The sequence below is a fragment of the Sarcophilus harrisii genome, chromosome 4 (assembly GCF_902635505.1).
Source record: "Sarcophilus harrisii chromosome 4, mSarHar1.11, whole genome shotgun sequence".
Taxonomy (NCBI): domain Eukaryota; kingdom Metazoa; phylum Chordata; class Mammalia; order Dasyuromorphia; family Dasyuridae; genus Sarcophilus; species Sarcophilus harrisii.
Genome location: NC_045429.1, coordinates 311,465,211 through 311,491,818, shown reverse-complemented (window position 1 = coordinate 311,491,818; position 26,608 = coordinate 311,465,211). Strand labels below are relative to the sequence as shown.

General features: G+C 35.9%; 2 protein-coding genes across 3 annotated transcripts in view; one reads left to right on the top strand and one right to left on the bottom strand.

The window, feature by feature from the left end:
* The window catches only part of ARSG (arylsulfatase G), a 194,940-nt gene that overhangs the window by 124,614 nt on the left and 43,718 nt on the right, over positions 1–26,608 (bottom strand). The gene's annotated exons all lie outside the window — the stretch shown is intronic.
* Positions 1–26,608, top strand: part of SLC16A6 (solute carrier family 16 member 6) — a 93,423-nt gene that overhangs the window by 31,121 nt on the left and 35,694 nt on the right. The window contains exon 1 of one of the 2 annotated variants that reach the window (XM_031965692.1): positions 19,797–20,306. The exons of the other annotated variant lie outside the window; for it this stretch is intronic. The gene's annotated coding sequence lies outside the window, so the exon portion shown is untranslated. Of the gene's footprint in view, positions 1–19,796; positions 20,307–26,608 lie in introns of those variants that run through there. 2 annotated transcript variants of the gene reach the window in all.

Here is a 26,608-nt window from a genome sequence, read left to right as displayed (position 1 = left end):
TAACTTTACAGCATTAACAATTGCCAAACCTCTTGTTCCAATTTTTCACCTCTTACCCCCCCCCACCCCCTCCCCTAGATGGCAGGATGACCAGTAGATGTTAAATATATTAAAATATAAATTAGATACACAATAAGTATACCACCAAAACGTTATTTTGCTGTAGAAAAGAATCAGACTCTGAAATATTGTACAATTAGCTTGTGAAGGAAATCAAAATGCAGGTAGGGCATAAATATAGGGATTGGGAGTTCAATGTAATGGTTTTTAGTCATCTCCCAGAGTTCTTTTTCTGGGCATAGCTAGTTCAGTTCATTACTGCTCCATAGAAATGATTTGGTTGATCTCGTTGCTGAGGATGGCCTGATCCATCAGAACTGGTCATCATATAGTATTGTTGTTGAAGTATATAATGATCTCCTGGTCCTGCTCATTTCACTCAGCATCAGTTCAACATGCAATTCTTCTAAACATTTCCACATTTATCATGCTGCACAAGAAAAATCATATCAAAAATTGATTTTTTGCTGCTATAAATAAAAATAAAAGTAGGTTTGGGGGTGAAGCCATCTATTAAATTTTTTTAGAAAGAAATTTTAGAAAGCCATCTACTAAATTCTTTAGAAAGAAAAACTCTTTTAGGAAAAAGAATGGGAAAAATTGAGAGAGGAAAAAACAAGCGAGTAAACAACAACAACAAAAGGTGAAAATACTATGTTATTATCCACATGCAGTCCTCACCACTTGAATTTCTTAAGCAGGAAGTTATTTGCCCAGATATATGTTTTGAGAATTATCATTTTAGTAACTGTAAAAAATATGGTTGAAAGAGAGGCAAAGTTAAAGGCAAGGAGACAAATTAGAAGGCTGTTGCAATAATCCAGGAATAGATGATAAGAACATGAACTCAGGTAGATATAGTATGAAAGATGAGAAAGATTTCATAATTCATAAGACATGTCAACTGACTACATATGAGGGATGAAAGAGGAAGGAGAATATAAAATATTCCTGAATTGGTAAACTTACCAGAAGGATGATACCCTCCACAGAAATAGAATTTAAAAAGAAAAAGAGATTAAGAGCAAAGACAGTGGGTTCTGTTTTAAACATGTTAAGTTTGTCATTCCTGTGTGACATCCAATTGGAGAAGTCCAGTAGACAGTAGGTGATTATGAATAAAAGTTTGGGGGAGAAAGTAGACTTGGATATATCGATTTTGAAGTCATTTGTATGAAGGTAAATAGTTTAATCTTTGAAAATTTCACTGATGAGATCCTGAATAACTAGGTGCAATTGGCAGAGAAAGACTGAAGTATTGATGAAATTGCCTCCTAAGGTAAGCAAGAAGGGCAATGTTAAAGGGATCAGTTTAGCCTCATAGTCCCACCCTTTGTAGTAGTTGAGGATAACCCCATCTTGATATGTTCAGTCAGAAATCTGAGTTATGTCAAATACCTGGGGTTAAATTTGCCCTATAAATATGTCCATGGTGAACCCTCTTTGTGTTACAGCCCATCACGGCACTGTCTTGTGCTGTATTTTCCCTCTCCCTTTTCCCATGCTACATGCTTCTCATCCCTAGCATGTCTCTATTATTCTCTCCTTCTTATAGCTAATTCTTTTAGGGTGCCAAATCTCTTTTAGTATTTAGCCTGCCAGCTAAGGGTACCACCAACCTCATGGGGTGTTCCCTTTCATCTGAGGGAATTCCCTTTCTTCTAGTGAGTTCCACTAGGGAACTTGTCTTTTCCATCATATGAAAGATGGCCAGTGGTGTAGTTTCCTTAGGCCTAAGTATCACTTCTACCTCCTCTATAGGAAGGCACATGTACCATAGACTCCTTCTCAGTGGATATCTCTAAACATCATATAGAGATATGCCATAGAATTCTTTGGGAATTATCCATTTCATGACTGGACTAGAGGAATTATAAATACTTATGATAATGAAGGATCAAGATTGCTTTGCTCTATTAGCTAGCTTCTGGAAGGAGATTATGAGTCAATCTGGTCAACCAATTATAAGACACACAACCAAGCTTCCATAATTTGCACTTCCTGGCCATCATCCCTTTAATGACAAAGGGCTGTGCCCTTTCTCATGAGAAAGAATAAAAGAGCTGTTAACTAAAAGAGCTTTTCTGTTCTCTGACTCAAACATCAGGTTTTCAGTTCTGGTGGATGATGTCTTCCACAATCATTAATTATTTACAAAGAAAAAAAAAAAACTTTCCTTGCTAACTAAATGCTCTCCCAACTTTATTTCATATTCACCATTCCTTGTGTCTGTTGTATCTTTTCATTTTGTCTATAATCTCTCCTTTTAAATAAACCTACCTTTTGCCAAAGAGAATGGCCACTGTGAATTCTTCACATTTCCAAACCCCAATATTTGGTGCTGAACACCAAACACATCATTTGGAATTGGCAATTGTTCTCCTAAATCATGTCGTTATGTCAGAGAGAGAACTGAAAATTAAGAGGGCCCAAGATAGAAACCTAAAGAATATTTCCAGGGAATGGGATATGGATGATGATTCTATAAAAGAGACTGAGAAGGAACAAAGACTACAAAAGCAGTAAGACAAAAATCACAGAATGGTAGGAGTTCAGCAATGTCCAAGGCTATAGAGAGGTCAAAGGGATAAGGAGTAAAGAAAGGTCATCAGATTTGACAATTGAGAGATTACTGGTAAGCTTACAGAGAGCAGTTTCAGCTGTTCTAAGATTGGAAGTCATAGAAAAGAGCTTAAAAAATAAGGATGAGCTGAGGAAAATAGGGACCAGTATAGAAAAAAAATTTTTTCTAGAAATTTGGAAAAGGAAGAAACTATATTATTAGAAAGTAACTGGAGGGAGTGATAGATTTTTTTTTTTTTTTCCGTTTTGAAGTTAATTCCCAATTATCCTTACTAACTAAATGGGATAGTGTCATAACTGAAAATAAAGGATTATAAGTAATAGGATTTTGAATTATAAGGAGTCTTTGAGACCTAGTTTAACCCTTTCATTTGACACATAAAGAAACAAGCCTAGAGAGGGAAATAATTTGCCCAGGGGTATACAAGGTTACACAAGCCATTTATATTTCATCATCCTGGAATGGCTTCTTACCACTATTTCCTCCTTTGCTTTCTCTTGTTTCTTCCATCCTTTAACTAAGAGCATTCCTCATGTTCACTGTTATTTCTTTAAATAGTTTCCATTTTAAAAAAATGTGTGTGTAGACTATTAAAGGCTGTGTCCTGTAGATCAACACTAGTTTTATTTTTTTAAGTATTAAAAAAAACTTTTTTAAAGTATAAAAAAATAAAGATATATATATATATATATATATATATATATATATATATATATATATATATATATATTTTTATGCATTGTTGGTGGAGTTGTGAACGAATCCAACCATTTTGAGAGTAGTTTGAACTATGCTCAAAAGTTATCAAACTGTGCATACCCTTTGATCCAGCAGTGTTACTACTGGGATTATATCCCAAAGAGATTATAAAGAAGGGAAAGGGACCTGTATGTGCACGAATGTTTGTGGCAGCCCTTTTCGTAATGGCTAAAAACTGGAAACTGAATGGATGTCCATCAGTTGGAGAATGGCTGAATAAATTGTGGTATATGAATATTATGGAATATTACTGTTCTGTAAGAAATGACCAACATGATGATGTCAGAAAGGCCTGGAGAGACTTACACGAACTGATGCTGAGTGAAATGAGCAGGACCAGGAGATCATTATATACTTCAACAACAATACTATATGATGACCAGTTCTGATGGACCAGGCCATCCTCAGCAACGAGATCAACCAAATCATTTCTAATGGAGCAGTAATGAACTGAACTAGCTATGCCCAGAAAAAGAACTCTGGGAGATGACTAAAAACCATTACATTGAATTCCCAATCCCTATATTTATGCCCACCTGCATTTTTGATTTCCTTCACAAGCTAATTGTACAATATTTCAGAATCTGATTCTTTTTGTACAGCAAAATAACGTTTTGGTCATGTATACTTATTGTGTATCTAATTTATATTTTAATATATTTAACATCTACTGGTCATCCTGCCATCTAGGGGAGGGGGTGGGGGGGTAAGAGGTGAAAAATTGGAACAAGAGGTTTGACAATTGTTAATGCTGTAAAGTTACCCATGTATATATCCTGTAAATAAAAGGCTATTAAATAAAAAAAATTTTAAAAATTAAAAAAAAAAAGATATTTTTAAAGTATAAAGTAAAGTATCTTTAAAGTATTTAAAGTAAAAAAAAATTATTTTTTAAAGTAAATCTTTAGATTTCTTCCTCTCTCAATCTAATCACCTTACAATCATAGAAATTTTGTTTCCCCCAGAAATACTACATTCCTGCACATCATCTCCCAGTATAGTATATAACTTCTCTCATGGCCCCTAAAACATTGGTTCAGAAGAATTACTACAACGTCTAAGTCCTTCTACCATTTTCACCTCAGTAGACTTTATATCTTTGAGACTCACTTCAGTCTGATGTATTACCCAATCCAGGCGAAAGTTCACTATACTTTCTTTCTAAAAGAATTTAGTAGATGGCTTTACCCCAAAACCTACTTTTACTTATAGCAGAGTTTAAGAGTTGTTTTCAACATGACTCGGTCCCATATTGATGAGGTCCTGGGTCACTGGGGCTGGCAGAGAAAGTCTGAAGTCCTGATAAGATTATTCCCTATGAAAAATGGATGGGCATTTATTTGGTTTCCACAGTTAAGAAAATTAAACTGGAGAAATGAACTTAAATTAGAAAACTGAAACCCACAAGGACATCAAAGAATAATCAAGGGTGAAGATTATCTTGCCCCTAAAAGAATATAAGTATGTAAACTCCTGGGGGCAGGGACTGGGTTTTGTAATTAGGGATGGTGGCCTGAGATTTGAAAAACAAAACAAAACAAAACAAACTTTTGTTCTTTGCCCCTAGCTTTCCACATTTATCTTCTTCCTTCTAGAATGTAAGCTCCTTGAGGGCAGGGACTAGCTATGTAAAGAGAGGGTAGAGATTCACTTTGTGTAATATCCAATTTATGAGTAATCTGGGGAGGGACTTGTACTACAGAATAGGAAATTACATACAGCCGTTGGTATCTACTAATTTAGGGACCCATTCTTGAAAGAATGTAAAATAAAATTTTCCTGCATTTATCACTGAATCTGTGGAGTTCTTTGTTTTTTGTTTCTTATACTCCCTGACACAAGCAGGGAAGGGGATTCATGGGGATCAGTGCAACCATATATTCTCACCTTCTGTGGAGATTGTGGCTAGCCCCTCTCCTGGCTGTGTCCAGGTTAAATTTCTCCTATAAATCTGTCCATGGCCCATGACATCTTTGGTGAACCCCTTTTGGGTTAAACCTACCATGGATTTCTGCCTCTTGGTGTCTTTCTCCTTATTCCCTGCCCCCATGACTCAGAATCTAACCTGGTTTTTCCAAATGTATTCATATTTACTATTCTAGGCACGTATTGTATTTCTTCATTTTGTCTGCATCCTCTTCTCATAAATAAGCCTACCTTTTGCCAAAGAGAATGTCTATTGTAAATTCCTCACATGATCAAACCCCAACATCCTCATTATTTGGTGCCAAACCCCAAACATCATTCAGAACTAGGAATTGGTACCCTGAACACAATAATATTAATTTTCATCCTTCCAAACTCTAAGGCAAAATGTCAAATTTGTGACCCTCAGATCATATATACCCAAACCAGTTTAAAATTAGGAAATATTTAACAAAATAAATACAGACCCAATAAAATAAAAACATAATACTGATATGAATGATGTAGAGACCAGATGATGGTAGCTACCAAAAGTTAGGGTTTGGTCATGTGAAAAAGTCACAATGGCCCTTCTTTTTGGCAAAAGGTAGATTTTTTTTTTTTAGGAAAGAGGTTACAGATAAAATGAAGGGAAACAATTGACACCAGGAATGATAAATATGAAATAGAGTTGGGAGAACATATGAAAGATAAGTTGCTCAGTGGAACTTATAGTTATCCAGTAGAAAGGAAGTACCTCATGAGATTGGGGCATGCCCTTACTTAGCAGACTAAATCCTGAAAGGGATTTAGCATTCCAAAAGAGTTACTTAGCTGTAAGGAGAAAAAGTAAGGTTGAGAAGTATAGTGGAGTTAGGGGAGATACCATGTGGCATGGGGGTAGGGGAGAGGGAGAAAGGAGAAAGAAACCAAGAAGCAGAGTGCCTTGGTAGTCTGACCCAAAGGAAAGCAGCAGCCATGAAATAGACCATAAATAGATTTTACAAGGAAAATTTAGACATGACTGGGATTTCTGACAGGACATGGCAAGGTGAGACTGCTTGAAACCACTATAGAAGGTGGGACTCAGGAGGTTGACATAAATTAGATTTCTGACTGGATGATCTCCCCAGAGTATAGGACCATGAAACTAAATTTATGCTTATCAAAGTCTTCTCCCAACACACTTCAAAGATTATTATCAATTCCTCTGCTAACCACACTTAACATCAATATTACATTTTTAAACTTAGCCAATACACAGGGATCCTTATATATGGATTAGTAGACCCATTTCTATTTTAGTTTGATATCACCACTCTAAGGTAAAAATCCCCAAGTAAATTTGGATATTTTCATACCAACTACTAAAATGCCACTTCTTTCTTTCCTTTGTCCCTTTTTTATTCCCTCCTTCCTGCCCTCTCCCTCCTACTTCTCCTTCCCCCTTCTCCCTCTGTCCAAATAGGGAATCTTACTCTTATATGTGGGTGCTCTGCCTAAAAGATATAAATGTTGACTGCTGAAACCTCACAAGATATCTTGGGGATTACAGGCCAGATTTCTTTCTTAAGGACAATGCCTTAAACGCAAATCACTCTGGCTGTCATTGATTGGTCATCAATAGGTCCTAGGCCAGGCCCCATTTGGTCACCCTGGATTGGCTCAGAGTGAATGTAAATACAACTGTTTCTGCTTTGGCCAGAAACCCTGAGGTTCTTACCCTCCTAGGATTTTTTTTAAGTAGGTAAAAGAGGCCATTCAGTGTCACATTTCTCACCCAGTCTTAACTACAGCTTGGGCATTGCCTCAGTCAAGCAGACCCATTAAAGAATTAGCTTCTTGATGTCCCAATCCCCTTCAAGTACAAAGGACAAGCAACATTTAGCCTTAATCATTGAATGGACATTGCCTCATTCAACTTGAGAGCTGGGAAAGACTTTTGCTTAAAAAGGCCAAGGTCTCTTATTGTAACTAGGGCCATATCCAGTTGTCCTGATCTATATCTTGCCAATGGAACCAGATGGCTCTGAAGGAGAGAATGAAGCTGGTGACTTTATACAGCCCTCCCACACTTAAATCCAATTCACTTGCAAGTCACATTACCTCTGTGATACCATGGCCTTCTCTGAGAAAAAAGGACAAACAACAAGCAAACTAAAGTGCCACATCTCTGAGCTTTTCACCCTACTTTAGTAAATTAACTATTTACTGCTCCAGAGGGGGAAAAAAAAACATTTGCCGTAGTTGTTCATGCCTCTTTCTAGATATCAACATTCTTAATCTCATATGCTTAAATATGAAAGTTTCTTGCTAAACAATTTATTAACACTATAACAAATAATAAAACAGACAATTACAATTGTTTTAGCTGTGAGAAAGATAGGCAACCAGAATTATCTCTGTCACTGTTACTCTTGACTTTTCCTCACTTTTGGAACAGGGTCCTACCATTCACTTCTGAGGACAGCAGCCAAAATCTTTCCAAGTCTCTTCCTAATGTTTCTTTGTGAATTAAAAGTTAAAAAGAGTTCTCTTAAAAATGAAATTCCCTTAATCCCTTCTCTCTTTACTTCATTCAAGTGATTTGTTCATGTATCTTGTTAATTTTTTCAAAAAGAAAAGCATTTAAACTATTAGATTTATTTCTCCATTCAATAGTCCTTTTGTTTTCAATTTTAAAAATCTTTTCTTTAATTTTTATAAATTCTATTTTAGTATTTAGTTGGAGATTTCCCCTCAGAATTGTTTTTGCTGTATCTCCTTTTCAACTCTCCTTATGCCCCTCCTAAATCTATTCTCCATTCTCTCTTTTGTATGTGTGTGTATGTATATATGGAGGGGTTAATTTGTTCTTTTTCTAGATTCTGTAGTTGCATGCTCAATTCACTGATCTTCTCTTTATTTTATTCATATAACTATTTAAAGATATAAAATTTCTTCTAAGAACTGCTTTGATTACATCCCATAGGTTTTGGTATATTGTCTCATTATTCTCTTGCATGAAATTATTGATTGCTCCTATGATTTGTTATTTGACCCACTCATTCTTTAGAATTAGGTTATTTAATTTCCAATTGGTTTTTAGTCTATCTTCCTCTGGTCCTTTATTGAAAATAATTTTTATTGCATCATAATCCAAAAAGGAAGCATCTACTATTTCTGCCTTTCTGCTTTTAATTGTGAGGTTTTATGCCCTAATACATGGTCAATTTATGTGTAGATGCCATATACTGCTGAGAAAGGTATATTCCTTTCTGTCCCTATTTAATTTTCTCCAGAAATATATTATATCTAAGTTTTCTAAGATTCTATTAACCTCTTTGGTTTCTTTCTTGTTCATTTTGTGGTCAGATTTATCTAATTCTGAGAGTGGGAGATTGAGATTTCCCACTTATATAATTTTGCTATTTCTTCCTATAACTGACTTAACTTCTCTAAGAATTTTGATGCTCAGACGAGGAGATCATTATATACTTCAACAACAATACTATATGATGACCAGTTCTGATGGACCTGGCCATCCTCAGCAAGGAGATCAACCAAATCATTTTCAATGGAGCAGTAATGAACTGAACCAGCTATGCCCAGAGAAAGAACTCTGGGTGATGACTAAAAACCATTACATTGAACTCCCAATCCCTATATTTATGCCCACCTGCATTTTTGATTTCCCTCACGAGCTAATTGTACAATATTTCAGAGTCTGATTCTTTTTGTACAGAAAATAACGGTTTGGTCATGTATACTTATTGTGTATCTAATTTATATTTTAATATATTTAACATCTACTGATCATCCTGCCATCTGGGGGAGGGGGTGGGGGGTAAGAGGTGAAAAATTGGAACAAGAGGTTTGACAATTGTTAATGCTGTAAAGTTACCCGTGCATATAACCTGTAAATAAAAGGCTATTAAATAAAAAAAAAATACAAAGTAAAAAAAAAAAAAAAAGAATTTTGATGCTCTACTACTTGGTGCATATACATTTAGTATTAATACTACTTCATTGTCTGTGGTACTCTTTAACAAGATGCAGTTTCCTTATGTCCATTAATTAGATCTAGTTTTACTTTTGCTTTATCTGAGATCAGAATCATTACCCCTACTTTTTTGTTTGTTTGTTTTGACTGAAGCATAATAAATTCTGCTCCAGCCTTTTACTCTTATTCTGTATGTATCTCCTTATTTCAAATGTGTTTCTTTCAAACAATATATTATAGGATTTCCATTTTAATCCACTCTGCTATCTGCTTCTGTTTTATGGGAGAGTTCATCCTATTCCCATTCACAGTTATGATTACCAGCTCTGAGTTTCTCTCTATTCTATTTTCTCTCCTGTATATCCTATCCCTTCTCGATATTGTTTTGTTTCTAATACACTCTGGCCTCAATCTGTCCTTCCTTCTATCATCCTTCCTCCCTTCTCTTACCTCTTTCTCTTAGTATCCATTCTTCATTCTCAATACAGCCTCTATTTTTTCCATCCTTCCCTAGTTTCCCAGATTGTTACCTTTGCTCTGGCCTTACTTTTCTCCCTTCAAAATATTATCCTTTTAGTTAACCAGCTTAACTTTTCACTGTCTGCAACCTTTGATTCATTTGCCTCTTCCTCTCTTCCTTCCAAATTTTCATTCTCTGTCCACTGAGTCCTTGCATACTGCCTTGAAATATGATCAGATCTGTCCCATTTTCTAAAACTTTCAATTGATCCTATTATACCCTCAAGCTATAGTTCTATATTTCTTTTCTTTTCATATACACTCTCCTGGAGAAGGTATTTCACATTTTTTTCTCTAAACTTTCTCACCTCCCACTCACTTCTTAATCCCTGTCAATTGCCTTGTATCCTCAGGCATTTGGCTGAAATTGCTCTCTCCCAGGTCAATAATTATTTCTTCATTGCTAAATCTATTGGCCTTTTCCCAGTCCTTAACTTATTCCCAGTCTTTAACTTAACTCTCTTTTTATCAGTTGATACTGTTGACCACTCCTTCATCCATATGTTCTCTGATATTTTTCTGCATTCTTTCAGTAGTTGTCATTTTAAAAAAAGAATTTGGTCTTTCTCCCTCTTTTTTTTTTTTTTTTAAAAAGCAAGTGATCAAATTATTCATATATATTGTTAATATTTTAAAGAAATATATGGTCAACTTTGTACAGGTGTCATGTACAGATAAAAAATATATAAATTCTTTTCTATCTTATTCAGTAATTGCCAGAAGTCAATCATTTCTAATTTTTCTAAAGTTTTGTTCTTAACTTTTGTTTATCTTTTTGTAAAAATACGAAAAAACTATTTTAACATCCCCTATTATTGTACTTTTACTAGCTATTTTTCCTTTTAAGCATTTAAGTTATTACATGAAAATATAAAAATGCAAATATATTAAATATTGATATTGATTTTTATTATGCTTTTAAATATAATGCTATTTTCCTTATATTTCAATCTTATCTATGCTTACTATATACTTACCTAAAATCATGGTTGTTATACCTACTTTTCTAATTTATCTGAAGAATAACAGGTTTTTCTCTAGTTCCTCATTTAACTCTATATGGTTTGAAGAATATCTTGTAAACACATTATCAGATTGTTTTCTAATTCATTCTGCCATCCTTTTCTCTTTTGTAGGTGTATCAATCCCATTCACATTTACAGTTATGACTGCTAATTGTGTATTTCTCATCATGCTACTCTCTTGTACTTTTTTATCTTTGAAACCACTTCTTTGTTATAAATAAAAAAGTGACAGAAAAGAGGAAATTTGCCCAATAATTATAATACAGTCTAATCTCTTTTCTCTTTACTTCCCTCTAATCTGAGATACTTATTCTCTCTTCCTTTTCTTTTAATTCTCCTTCATTGTACTCTTTCCAACAATGGAATTTGTTTTGCTCATGAATATTTTCCTACCTCTCATGCCCTCCCTCTCTGCTCCCACTCCATTTTTCCCTTATTCCTATTTCTGTTTTGAATTTAACATAATCCTATATCAAAATTGGGAGAGGGAGGAGCTTTGAAGGGTATAATGTTAATTTTCTTTTACCTAATTCAAATGAAATTGAGGTTCATGAGACCTACCCACCCATTACTGTATACTCTTTATTTTATCTACCTCTATTTCACCCCAATATAGTCATCTATCCCTCTTTTTTTGTCTTCTCTTGAAACTACTAAAGCAGAACAAAAGAACCCATCAACTTTCTGTGATTTTCATTTTTCTCTATGTGACAGTTCTGAGAAGATATAGACTATATAGTCAGTAAACATTTATTAAATATCTACTATGTGCCAGGCATTGTGCCAAGTGCTGAGGATACAAAGAACCATACTAAACAGTTCATTCCTTCAAAGAGCTTACAATCTAATGGGGGAAAACAACACAAAAAGAAACTGAAAGGGGAGGTAGGAAGGAGGAGAAGAGTGCCCTACACAAGGACATGATGAAATCCTATGGCTAGAATGGGAAATGAACTGAGAAAGTACATTCCCCTGAGGAAGGAGCTCTCCTTGCAATTTTCCTTGTCTCCTGGCAATTTCATTTTTCTCTTTATATTCCCAGGGTCCAGCACAGTGTCTGGCACATGCTTAATAAATGGTTGTTGATTAATTAAGGATAAAATATAGTTAGAAACTGCTTATCAAGTTCTTTACATAAATATAAGTTTAAAAACTTTAAATTCTGGTTTAGTGAAGTGCATACCTACCAACCTAAACTCTGACTTTGGCTGAAAGGAAATTGGAAAAGAGGCTGAAGGTATTCATATTCTCTAATCTCCTCTGCCCACTCTTTTATATCAAATGTACCAATGCACTTACATGTCACACCATCAGGTCCATGATGTCAAGATCCTCTTTGAGAATGTGAAGAACAATGACAATAACCAAAAACATACTTTTCTCTCTATATAATCTTTGACTAAAGGCTAAGACTATTTCCAGAGTGTGAAGTATTAGCAAATACAAGTCCACACTTAGAGAATTATTGGTTTTAAATTTTAAACAATCCAATGAATTTATTCCAAGCTTAGGCTCTATAGAATTGACAAGTGTTTTGCACTTATTTGAAATCCAGTATCAAGTTTGCTTAACCATCAAACATCAAGAGTTTGATGGAAACTAGGCATGTCAATTGTGCACAAAGGAATTTATTTTCCCGCAAATTTCCCTAAGCAGGAAAGAAAGAAAAGTTGTGCATAAAAAAGGTTACATAGAGCTTATTTCCCAAGTAAATGTATAAAGTTTTAAAAGTTCATCAAAATGGCTTGCTTCATTGTAATGAAGGACTATGAGGACTTCCTGAGTTGCAACAGGCATAAGAGAAGTTAGAAATAAGAGTTCTTAATTTAATTTTTTTTACTTTTCTGGTTCTATACTAAGATTCCAGAAGTTCTTTTGTTGTGGTAGTTGTTGTTGTTTAGTCATTTCAATCTTGTCCAAGTCTTCATGACCTCATTTGGAGTTTTCGTGGCAAAGATACTGGAATGTTTTGTCATTTCCTTGACCAGCTCATTTTTTTCAGATGAGGAATTGAGGCAAACAAGGTGAAGTAACTTGTCCAAGGTCACACAATAAATAAAAATATGAAATTTGAACTTAAAAAATAAACTATTCTACTTTATCCATTGCAAGTTAAATAGTTAGATGTTTTTGGTTTTGGAGGAGGTAGGAATAGAGGAGAGTTGATTAACTTTGTAAAGCACTGAGTTTCGTGATGCCTCCAGTGGACTGAGAAATGGGGCTCTGTCATTTATACTTTTTATCTTCATCAATTTGTAACACAATACTCTACATGTAAGTAGATGCTTAATGATTGTTTCATTCCTGGCAATAATGTACCTAAATCAAATTCTGCAGAAATGAAATCCAATATTTAAGAACTTTGTTGAAACACTCCTCTTTCAAAACTAATTCTTCTTTTTGTTCTATTATGGAATAGCTAACACTTAACATATATTGCCTACCTCATGCTCATCATAGGGAATATGAAATAAGAGTATCATTATCTTTAGCTGAGAAAATAAAATCTCAAAGAAGCAGAATAATTTGCCCCATGGCTAGTAAGTGGTACTGTAGTCTGGATCTACTGAAGCTATAGTCCCTTTATTTGGAATTATAATATTTTAGTTAATCTTAATAGTTGTGTGACCTTGAAATTCACTTCACCTTTCTGTTCTTTCATCTATAAAATTAAACAGATGGACTAAATCTTTTAAATTCCCTTCCAGGGTTAAAATCCTATGATTCTATTGATCTAATGATCCTGAAATTCATTGCTCCTTGCTACATCGTATTGCTTTTGTTTTCAATTCATATAAAGAATATTTGCATGTATCACAGAATTTGAGTATTGGCAGGAAACTTAGTGTCTATATAGTCAAAGTCACATAAAAGAGATCCTCATTATAACACACCCAACAAGAAAGTTATGCAGATTCTGGTTGAAGAGCACCTTGGTTGCCTTCTTCAAACTCCATCCATTTGATCAAGGTTTTTCATTGATCACAATTGGCCACAACTGAACACAATATAGATAAGGCCTGATAAGCTCAGAGTACAATAGGACAATGATATTGCCTATTTTTAGAAACTATTCCTCTCTAAATGAAGTCCAAGATAGAATTCAAAATTGGCTTTTTTTTTTTTTTTTTTACTTATTTATCCCCCCACTTGACTCACATTGAGCTCTAAGATCTTTATCAGACTATCCATGCTTCCTCCATCTTCTATTTGGTAAGGTTGTTTTTTTTTCCCCCATTTTCTTCTACTGGATATCATCTCATTAAACTCAGCCCAATATACTAGACTATTAAAATCCTTTTAGATCTTGATTAGGTGATATAGCTTGGAAGTATAGAACTCAAAGAGAAGTAGAGTCCATTAATCTACACATAAAGATCCCTGTGGAAACATACATGGAATTAGTTTTAAAATGTAATTATATTTTATTATATTATATTTATCTTGTTAAATATTTCCCAATTATATTTTATCCTGGTTTAAGCCACACTAGTGCTGTGGGCCAAGTATATTACACCTCTGATCCAGCAATCTTTCATGGCTTAGTATCATCTACAAATTTGATAAACATGATAATTGATTAAAAATATTAAACAGCTCTGGGCCACATACCAGTACCTAGGAGACTCAACTGGATACTTCCAACCATGGTGACAATGAACCACTGACAATTATTCCTTTAGTCCAGACCATCCAATTAGGTCTGAATCCATCTGTTAGTATGAGCATCCCAGGGGTCCTCAAACTTTTTAAATAGGGGGGCCAGTTCACTGTTCCTCAGACTGTTGGAGGGCTGGACTATAGTAAAAACAAAAACTTTGTTTTGTGGGTCTTTAAATAAAGAAACTTCATAGCCCTGGGTGAGGGGGATAATCGTCCTCAGCTGCCACATCTGGCCCACGAGCTGTAGGTTGAGGGCCCCTGACCCATCTCTCTATATCTCTTCTCCACAAAATAGTATGCTGTTAATAATAAGAATCATATTTATAAAAAAAACTATGTGCTAGTACTATGCTAAATACTTTTCAATTATTATATCATTAAATACTCATAACTATCCTGCTAAGGTCATCAACAGGTCTCAGTTTGATTGCGGCTACCCAGAGATTCTTTGCCTCCATTGCTATCTAGCCTGAATCACTGAATGAGGGTGGCCTCAGTCAAACTGAAACTTGTTGAAGATCTTATCTTAAAGAGGGTAAGGTCTCCCATTTCATCCAGGGTCATCTCCAGTCATTCTGATCTATATCTAGCCACTGGATGCAGATGACTCTGGAGGGGAAAGTGAGGCAGATGACCTTGCACAGCCTTTCCTCACTTAAATCCAATTCATTTGCATGTTATGGCATCACCTCTCTGGTGTAATAGTCCTCTTCTAGAACAAAACACAAACAACAACTACTAGTACTCCCCTACAAGGTAGGTGCTACAATTATTTCTATTTTTCTCTTCACGTGAGGAAACTGAGGCAGAAATTAAATGATTTGCCCAGATTCACACAGCTAATAAATATCTGAAGCTGGATTTCACCTCACACGTTCCTGAATCTAGCTCTAGTGCTTACCCACTTAGCTACTTTATCAAAAGATGTGTTAAAAATCTAATAAACTACACCTATGACCTCAACTACTAGTTTAGAAACCCTGGAAAAACAATGTCTAGCTTGACTTATTCTTGATGAAGACATATAATCTATACATAATTACTGGTTCCCTTTTTAAATTTTTTTTATATCATCTCTTTATTGATTCTTTCAAGAGTTTTCTCAAGAATCAAAGTCAGGCCCACTGAATTAGTTTATATATTCTGTTCCTTCTCGTCTGAAAATTCAGAGATTTTTTTTCCATTCTTTTTGGAATGGAAATCTATCTAGTTTTCCTTGACTTTTCAAATATTATTAAAAACATTCATTAACATACACCTTCCAGTTCATTCTGTATCTTCTAAGGATATTGTACATCTAGACCAGATGACTTGAATTCATCAGGGATAATTAATTTTCCTCCTACTATCTCCTTACTTATTTATCAAGTCCCTGAAAGTTATCTTTGTTTTGTTATTTCTAATACAAAGGTCATCTTTGTCATCTTCAAATTTGATGACTTTATCAGTCATTGATCAAAATTTTAAACATGTTATTCTTTTCAAAGAAAACAGAAACAAAGTAGAATAGAGTAGCTCTGCTTTCTTTTGATTGTAAATTAGCCTCTCATTCTCCAGGGAGTAAAGGATTGTAAACTTTCTTTGATCCTTTTTTGTCCTTATAGCTTTTTTTGGGGGGGAGGGGAAGGGGTATTTAAAGTTAGTTGACTTACCTGTGGTCACACAACTAGTATATTGTAACTTTTTAAAAGAACCTTTTCTTGTCCTTGACTTGTTTTCAGTTTTATCTTTTCTTTAATAGTCCACATATCACCCCCTCAAACTGTGTTCATCCTAATTTTTAAGTCAATAACCCAAAACAATAATTTATTGCATAAACATTCTGCTAAGCGCCAAGCTAAGTACTAGAAAAAATGAGGCAACCATTTCTCCTATGTAAATGTAGCTTGCTTGAATTCATACAACCAACTGATGATAGAAGTAACCTTAACTAAAGTTTGTTTTCCCAGACTAGAACTCTCTGTACAATAAGGGTTGTTTTATATAGAGTTCTATCTAGCAGAAATCTCTACTAACTGGTACTTCCTTGCTTTTAAGAACAACAAGAACCAATGTTCTTGATACCTACAACACTACAAGACTCTAATCATAAAAGAAAGATTAAATAATATTCAGTACTGTTTTACTGTTTTAGGAATGTTTATTATATATTTACTCAAAGACAGGTAAATTAAAAGTGGTCATCAAAACACCTATTCTGTGACCATGTTATAATCTTTAAAACTCTAGTGGATCTGTGATCTTATGGGGAACATATCTGGGCAATAACGTAGGCCCAAAGTCATCTATGCCTGTCCATCCTGTAAGACTATTATCCCTGTCTTTCCATAAAGCGCACTACTTATGTTGGGTACCTTCCTCCCATGGGTGTTAGAATGTAAGCAAACCCAACACAGTCTATTAATGACATTAAATTACACATACTTAGAGATCAAATAAACATCCATTATACTTCCAAGCATGTTAGCATTGGCTTCTGGGACCTGAAAGAAATTAAATGGCAAGGAAGACTTTTGATTAAAATTTAATTTGCTTATCTTTCTTTACCACTCCCAACTCCAGACATATATCTTTCAGTTCTCACCTCTTATAGCAATGATATGACTTGGAGATTTATTTCTAGACAGATAAAAAAGTCTAACATTCAGAAAAGTGAATTGTGGACTAAGGCTGGTTTCCTTACGCAAGATTTGAAGGATAACTTGCAATGTGTGAGCTCTCTTCCACAATTAAAAATCCTGATTAGTGTTAATTTGGATTACAGGTGAGGAGACTCAAGAGCATCTAGCTATCAGTCATAGGCTCAAGTAAAGCTACAATTAGAGTCATGAACAGGGACATTGTCCAGGGCCTTCAAATTTAAATGATGCCTATTCTTTTAGCAGGTACCCTCTTCTCTATTCTGCCACCAGATGAGTTTGTTTTAACCTCCATATTGTCTGCCTGGCTCCCATGAGGGTACTTTCTTTCCTTAATCTGACCTTCTAGTTCTTTTTATGTTATGTCTTCCACTATTAGAATGTGAGCTGTTTCTGAATAGAGACTTTCTTGTTTTCTTATCTTGATATTTCCAGTATCCTTTAACTTGGCACACAATAAGCATTTAATATATGTACTATCTATCTATCATCTCTCTATCCTGACTTCAAGGCTAAATTTTTTTCTTTTTTTTTTTTTTTTTTTCCTTCTTCCAACTTCTAACCATTGCTCCTGGTTCTACCCTCTGGGGTCAAACAGAACAAGTAAAATACAAGTAAAATGACAGCCCTTCAAATATTTGAACACAGCTATAAAATCAATAAAAAAAAACACAAAACATCCCATTAAGTACCAATTATGTACCAGGCACTGTGCTAAGTATTAGGGATACAAAGAAAGTAAAGGGGAAGTTCCTGTCCACCTCTAAAGCTCACAATTTAAAAAGAAACTGAAAGGATGTGTGGGAAGTGTCAGGGTAAAAAAGGGAACTTGAAGGTACCAGGGAAATATATGATGAAGTCCTGCCCCAGCCTTTTCCTCTCCAGACTAAAAATACTTAGTCTTTACTATCTTCCCATGAAATAGAACCAAGTCCCTTAACAATGATGGTTTCTCTTCTCTGAAGGAGCTCTATTTCATCATTATCTTTAATCTATGACCCTTAGGTCTGAACACAATGTTCCAGAAGAGGTCTAACAATCTGGAGCATAAAGGGGCTATAATCTTCCTACTCCTGAAAGTTCTGCCTCTCACCAAATACCTTTTAGAGTGGTATTTGCTTTTTTTCCCCTAATGTATTATAGATAACTCATATTGAGGTTGTAATTCACTAGCATTCACCTCCCCTCCATCTTTTCCAAACTAACTGATGCCTGTGCCTCTTTCAATTCTGTACTTGTGAAACTGACATTTTTTTTGATACCCAAATGTGACTTTAAATTACTCCCTACTGAATGACATCTTTTTAGATTTAATCCAATGCTCACTGACTCTTGGTTTCCATTCAATTGGTCAAATATCCCTCACAAGTTATTTTGTCACTGGTAAATTCGATAAGCATACTTTTATCAAAGTCATTGGTTAAAAATGTTAAACAGCACAGGGTCAAGCACAGATCGTTGGGGTACTACTCCTTCTATGTTGACTAAAAAAAAATACTATATATGTTATATTTTGTATTGCATGTATTTTGTTTCATTTATATAAATACATATAATCGATATGTAGAAAAATGTGCATACACACTTTGCTTCTTCTGGAAAATATGTTTCTTTATCATACTCTGTGATGGAGAACTCCTTTGAGATAGGAAGGTTTAGAAAGGGGAGGGGAGGCTCAAAACCAAAGTAAAAGGTTTGGGATGGCCCTGTAGTCAGGATATTCATTCTTCCCTAAAAACTTTCTAGCCAAGGGTAAGCCACCCATCTCTCAGCTGGCAGGGGTTAGCACTAAGAACTGAGCTATGCTGCGGCAGGGCACCTCTAGAGGTAAAGAAAAAACTGTTTGCATTCTCTTTGGGAAAGCTGGGACCCTGCTCCTTGAACCCAGGGTCGAGTAAAGAACCAACCGCGGATGTATAAATTGGCTAAACTGTGAAAAAGAAAGGAATTGGGAGACCAAAGGAACCTCTGGTTAAAGAAGCTGCAAGCCTCTCACACCCAAACTAGAAGGAACCTGTTTTTCGAAGGGCGGTTCCAACTCGCCGCAGTCGCCGCCACAGTCATAGTCACTAATACAGAGAGCACTGCGCAGGACCCTGTCCCCACGCGCACCAGGCTCCATTCCACCCCCATAATTCCTGTTGGCAAAGGAGTGTCTCAGTTCCACAAGCAGTCGTAGGAGGGGGAGGATGACTGGGACAGGAGGATCTAAAGAGCTAGCCGCCGAAACTGGTGCAATGTCTTCAGAGTGTCTTTTAGCTGGGAAGGAGAGGGGCGGTGGTCACAGGTTCACAATAGGAAGGTGAAAGCTCATTTCCATTCGCTGTCCGCTACCACATCACTTGTGCATTTCCACTCGTGGTTGGGGTTGGGGATGAGGAAAGATGTAATTTATTCCCGGACTTCCTAGGCTACAGGAGGAGGTTGGGGAAGATGCCGTGTCATGGTGCCTAAAAATGAGGGAAGGTGGGAAGATGCTAGGAGAGCAACCTTCTTCGAGAGAGACGGATTGAAGCACTCCCTCCCAGTCCCGCTAAACAGGGAGCGGGGCTATTGCTATAGTCGCCGCGGCACAACTAGATAGGAAGAGCGAAGCAGTTACCTTACATGACCCCAAGCGGAGACGGGAAACACGGGAACCGCCAAAGGGAGGGGGCTGCAACTAGAGTAGGATTGATTGGGAGGGGGCGGGTGCGCCCCTGTTCCGGCGCGCTTCGGCTCCACGTGGGCCGGGCGCGCGCGCGCCGGTTCCACCACCCCCCTCCACACCCCGCGCACTGCCTCTTGCAGCACATGGTCGGCAGAGGCGCGCCCCCAAGAGCCGGTAGATTCCGGCTGCAGCCGGTATCACATAAGAGATAGAGCGAGCCCGGGGCTTTGACAGGCAGACGAAGAGGGGAAAAAGGGGTATCATTGGGGTGGGAGGGGGTAGGGTGTGGTCGGGAGGGGGTTGCTCCAGTCGGAGTGGAAGATAAGAAAATAGGCGGCGCGAGGACCGGGGGAGGGGTGGGGAGGGGGGTAGCGGGGACTCTCTGGGTTCTTTCCAGACCGGACAGGGTCTCCAGGGCCCCATTTGTTTTGATGTCTTTGAGCTGCTTATAAGGAGGGGGCGGACAAGCCTCCACCTTATTGAGAACCTTTTGGGGTTTATTCTCTTCTCTCCTAACTTGGTGAGTTTGCTTTATTATTTACGTGTTTCAAAGTTTGATTGTGTATCTGTTTTATTGCGGGGCGGGGGCGCGTGAATAGGACACACGCAGGAAAACATTTCAACATTTTGGAGAGATTATGACGAAAATATTTCCCCTTTGACAATTTAGAAAGATCAGATCTTCTCCCTTTTGGAGGGCAGAAAGGATGTCAGCCTATCATACCTCTCTCCTAATTTTTGTAGATTTTTTAAAAATGGTTTTTTGTTTTAAAATAGAGGCCTTTCCAGAAGTGCCCCCCAAGTAAGGGGCTTAAGCGTCCGTATCAGTTGCTGATGGCTGGTATTTAGCTCTTCCTTTGAGAGTCCTGCATTTAGTTCCCTGAATTCAGAATCGGAATGTCAGACACCTCACAGTGACTCCGCATTGCACACAGCCAGGGCGCAGACCCATGCTGTCCCAAGAAAGTAAGGTTACTACCTCAAGGCCAATTACTTTGTGATGCCTGGCTTTTTCGACCGGGCAGGGTTTTCCCTGTAGGCACCAAATTCTTATGTTTTGATTGTCAAAGTTGTAGTTCTGTGACTGTGGGCTTCCCCTCCCATCTTAAACTGTTTCTCTCCTGCACCCGAAACCAAATACTTCTGAGCGGGCAAGTGTCACGGCTGTTTTGCAAAGGAGGATGGCTTTTTAAAGGAAATGGGTTATTTCCTGATGTCCAACACTGAAGAAATAAAAAATTACATAGGTGGCTAGCAACATTGAATGTAGACTTTAATAAGAAACCAGCCTAGGAAGCAAGTACTTGGCACCACTAGGTCCTCCACATGAAATTCCTGTGTTTGCAACGTTTAACATTTAAAGCCAGCAATTTATAGCTTGAGTTTGTTAATAGGCTGACAGTGGGAAAGGTACTACAGAAAAAGTGTGTGGGTTCCCCCCCCCCATAGTTGAGTTATTTTTTAGTAGTCGAAGATGTTAATGGTAAAAATCATTAGAAGTAAACCACCTTGGGGTAGGAAGCACTTCGCTGTGGCATTTTAGTCAGTAATACATTTTGCATGGCCAATGTAGAAATAGTCCCGAGTTTCCTTTCACTTGAGACTTTCCAACATAGAGACATACTGTATGTAAATAAACAGTGCAACCAAGTGGAAAAGCAAGTTCTACTGTCTTAATGATTACCACTAAACCCAGAGTTTTATTTCTGTGGTTTTTAAACAAGGAGTTTCCTCAATGGAAATCCTTCCTAGGAGAACACGGAGAACCTGATTAAATTCTTGGATCGGGCTGCAACATCTTGGTCTAGTAAACTGGAGAATGAGTTCCGTCAAATAGTTCAGTGCTGCTTATGCGGCATTTCTGGAAAGACTTGGGATTTTTAACTGTATGATTTGGATTTTTTGTACAAGTAGCCTTCGCTTAAGACCAATTTAATTTTTGACAATTATGGAAGAACTTGTTGAAAGCTGTTCTCCGGGGTTACACTTTTAAGAAGAATGGAAATAAATACATGACACTTTTGCTGAGTGGCAGTTTGTCTCAGTTGCTGTTAAGCACTTCCATATGTTTTCATATTCCTTTTGAGATTGTACTGAAGTTACTGAAGATAAAGCTGCTAATATGGAATAATCAGTGTTGTGCCTTTTTAATGCATTTAAGTTGAATGTAATATTAAGCAATAACTATTCCACTGAAACTCTACGTTTTAACATGTTCGTAAATTCCAACAGAATAGTCAGTTATTTCAAGTATATTCAGTAGGAAGAGAACTTGAACAGTCCTTAAATTTATCATGAGTTTTTTATTATCTCAAAAAGTTTAAAAGTAGTTTGTATTAAGTTATTGCTTCTCTGCAACTTTTTGAAGAATGTTAGCTTAAAGATGAGATTGTTATTACTCAAATTTTATGCCTACTCTAGAAAGGATCATTGAAATCATTTAATCCAGTCCCCTCTTATTCACTGAAAAATTTGAGACTACTAACTAGGTCGCCAAGTGATGAGATCAATTTTAGTTACTTTGTGTCACACTTTGGACACTTTGTATTTGCTTATTAGTTTAGGGTTGTATCTGCCCCATTAGAAAGTAAGCTCCTTAAGGACCCAGGCTCTTTGTATCTCATAGGACTAGCAGAGCACTTAATATTTATTTGTTGAATTAAATTGAGATAAAGAAAAACTCTGAAAGATAAAGTATTTACATAGCAAATAAATGTCCTAGAAGATCCCAGATTATTAGAGTTAAAAGGAATTTTAGAGATTATTTCTAGTCCAAACCCTGGTTTTTCTTATGGAGGGAAAACTGAGGCCCACTTTAAATGGCTTATTGAATCAAAATTATTTGTTCCTTCCGACTCAGCATTTTAAGTGATACACCATTTGAACAGTCAAACTCACCTATAAAACTGAATTGAGAAAGATAATTTTCCTACTCTCCGGAGCCAAAAAGAACTGGGGGAGAGGATCTAATCTCATAAGAAATCAGATGACCCAAGAGATTTGTCCAAGGTAACGCATGTTCTCCTTGAGGAGTTCTAGCTGAAGCTTCAGAAGCAGACTTTAAAACCAGGACTTCTGAAGCCAATGCTTTGTAGACAGTATTGTCCTATATTAATATTAATAATAATAACAGATTTGTATAGATATTTAAGCCTTGAAGGTACTTATCGCTTAATTATTCCATTAGATAAATAGAACAAATATTGTTATTTACCTTTTGCAGATGAAGAAAGTAGGTTTGAGGGTTAAAAGTGTTGTGAGGCAGAATTTGAACCCAGTTTATTTTCCCTACTACTGGTATACAACCACCTAAAATTGGCTATGTTAGTCTTGGGTTTTGTTAAAAAATGACATTATGAAGTACCTGGGATACACCTGCCAAAACAAACCCAGGAACTATATTAACAATTATATATATATATGTATATATATATATATACATATATATATATATAATACACAAAATCATTTAAATAATTAGAGAAATATTAATTGTTCATGGGTAGGCAGGGCCAATATAATAAAAATGACAGTTTTACCTAAACTAATTTATGAATTCAATACCATCCCAATTAGCTTACCAAAAAATTATTTTACTGAATTAGAAAAAACAATAACAAAAATTCATTTGGAAAACAAAAAGTCAAGAATAGCAAAAGAACTAATGAAAAAAAAGATGTAAACAAAGGAGGTTTAGCAGTACCAGATCTTAAACTATATTATATAATAATATATATATACATATATTATATTACCAAAACTGTTACTGGCTAAAAAACAGTAGAACGGAATAGACATAACAATTCAGAGTGGTTAATATATTTAATAACCTTATGTTTCACAGTGTAGAACAGAGGTTCTAGGATATTTATAGATGATTTTTTTTAACGTAGAGGTAGTAGAGAAGTACTGTCATCCATCTTTATGTAACAAAATTTCCACAACTAACTACATAGAAATTACTCCAGGGAATGAGACTACTATTTGCTATTGCTAATAAAGTTATCATCCCTTATCCATTGGTAATTGAACATAAAAAGATGTAAGAGTACCTCAGAAAATTATAACTATAAACTTTTTTTTGGAAAAGAGAAGGGACTTTGATTTTATATAATCTCAGTAATAAAAGTAATTTTTGGACAAAGAATGAAATTGCAAAATGATAAAGAAGGATAATACTCAGTAGAGTATATTATTTGATGAGAATATTAATGATTTCCTAGCTGTGTGTGTCTTCAAGCAGAGGATGAATGGTTTTTTGGCAGATATTTTTTAGAAGATATTCTTGCTTAGGTACTGATTGTACCAAATTATCTTTGACATCCCTTCCAATTCTGGTATTTTCTAACAAAGTTGGGAAGAAAAATAAGAAAGTATATAATTTTTACTCTGTGTCAGGCACTTTACAAATAATATGTCATTTAATCTTCACAATAATCTTGGGATGAAAATATCATTATCCCAATTTTAAAGCTGCAGAAACTGAGGCCAAAAGAGCTTAAATGACTTGTCCAGATTCCCATAATGGGTAACTGTCCAAGGACAGATTCATTCATTCATTCATTCATTTATTTAGTATTTTCTTTTTCTAGTTATATATTATGTTAATTTTTTTTAAAATACACATTTCTTTATGAATCATGTTGGGAGATAAAAATTAGAATAAAAGGGATAAACCATGAGAGGGAAAAAAAAAGTAAACATAGCATATGTTGATTTACATTCCTTCTCCATAGTTCTCTATCTCGATGTAGATAGCATTTTCTATCCAAAATTTATTGGGATTGCGTTGAATCACTAAACAGTTGAGAAGAACCAACTCTTTCAAAGTTAGTCATGCCTTGCTGTTACTATGTATACTATATTCTTAGTTCTACTTGTTTCACTTAGCATTAGTTTGTGTAAATCTTTCCAGGCCCAAGACCAGATTTAAACACAGGTTTTCCTGAATTGTCCAGCACTCCATCCACTGCCCCACCTAGCTGCCCCTAGGGATTAATAATCTTCTAGGAGTTCAGAGTATATATTCCAAATATTAAGTCCTCAGTAACCATCAAACTTTTGTTTTGTTTTGTTTTCAAAGCAGTTGGGATTTAGTGACTTGCCCAGGGTCACACAACTAGTAAGTGTCAAGTAATCCCCTGGACCACCTAGCTGCCTCCATCTATCAAACTTTTGGATCTGGATTTAAACATCCATCTTTTATATGTACTTTATACATTCCTCTATGCTTAGGGATTTTAGACTCTGATAAGTCAGCAGATTTGGGCAGCTCTCTAACTTTCCACAACTATCTGGACTAGTTCATTTTGTAAATTCATGGTGCTTATTATAATAGCTAACATTTTATAATATTTTAAGGTTTACAATGCATCTCAGAATAATCCTATGAGGTAAGCAGTATAAGTCACAGCCTTACTTTTTGGGTGAGGAAATTGAACTTCAGAGAGTGAGATGACTTGTCCAAAGTCACATGACAAATAAGTGGTAGAACCTGGAATTAGAATTTTGACTTCACAACCAATGCCATTTTCTAGGACACTATGCTACAAAAGACCTAAATATCACCTATTTCAATATCCTTTTTATAAATGAGGATATTAAAGGCCAGGGAGATGAAATGAGCTAATAATAATAAATAAAAAGCCAAAACTAATACGCATGTTTCCTGATACCTAGATCAGTGTTCTTTCTGTCATGTCAAACCACACCATGCTGAGCAGAATTAGAGCTCAAAGGGAAGTAGACTAATTTAATATAGACCCCCTCATTTTACAGATAAAGAAACTGATATTGAGAAAGATGAAATGAATTGCCTGTGATCATGGGCCTGTGGCCCTACCCAAAAGGCAATGCTAAGCCCCTATTCTCCCAAGTCTGTATTATTTCCACGTGAAATCAAAGTACAGGGTTTGTTCACAGAATAAGATCAGCATCACAGATCATGACTAGAGATTACATCTATACTTCTAGTCAGCAAGTATATATTCTAAATAATAAAGAAGTCTAGGGCAGAAACTTGTGAAACAAAAATTTATGTGTCTAATGTTTGGAATGTAGGAGAATCATCTCCACGAGAAGAGCCAATTAGTATTCCTACTTTAAACATACTTGAATTTAAAAGAGCTTGTACTTCATACAGTAATTATTTCAGTTTAAAGAGAGAAGTTCTTTCAGTGAAATCTTAACTAGTTTTGTGGTAACATTATTTATATTTCTTTTGATTATAATAATAGTTAATAACATAGTATAATCTTAACTAGCATTTATTAAACACTGCTATGTGTCAGGCTTTGTTCTAAACTCTGGAGATTAGGCAAAGCCTATCTCTACTTTCAAGTTGCTGGATGTAGGGGAAAGGGTAATAAAGTATAAAAGAACTGGAAAGGTAGGAGAGAACCAATTTATGAATGGCTTTAATAGGCAGAGAGTTTTATATTTGATCTTGGAGGTGATAGTGAACCAGTAGAACTGACTGAGGGAGAGGGAAAGGTTTATGATTAAACTTATGTTTTTAGTAAGATTAATTTGACATCTGAGTGAAAAAAGAATTGTAGTGGGGAGAGACTTGAGGCAAAAATCTTAATCAGTAGGCTACTGCAGAAGATCTGGAGTGAGGCAATAGGACCTGAACCACAGTATTGGCACTGTCAGAGAAGAGATTGTTTAAGTGGAAATAATAGGACATGACAACTGATTGGATATAGGGAGTGAGTCAAGGTAAGGAGCACTTAGTGGTTATCCCTGTGAAATCACAATTTAGAAAACAAGGCAATACACATTTTGGTCACTTTCTGTATTGCCTAAGGTATAAGTCCTGGT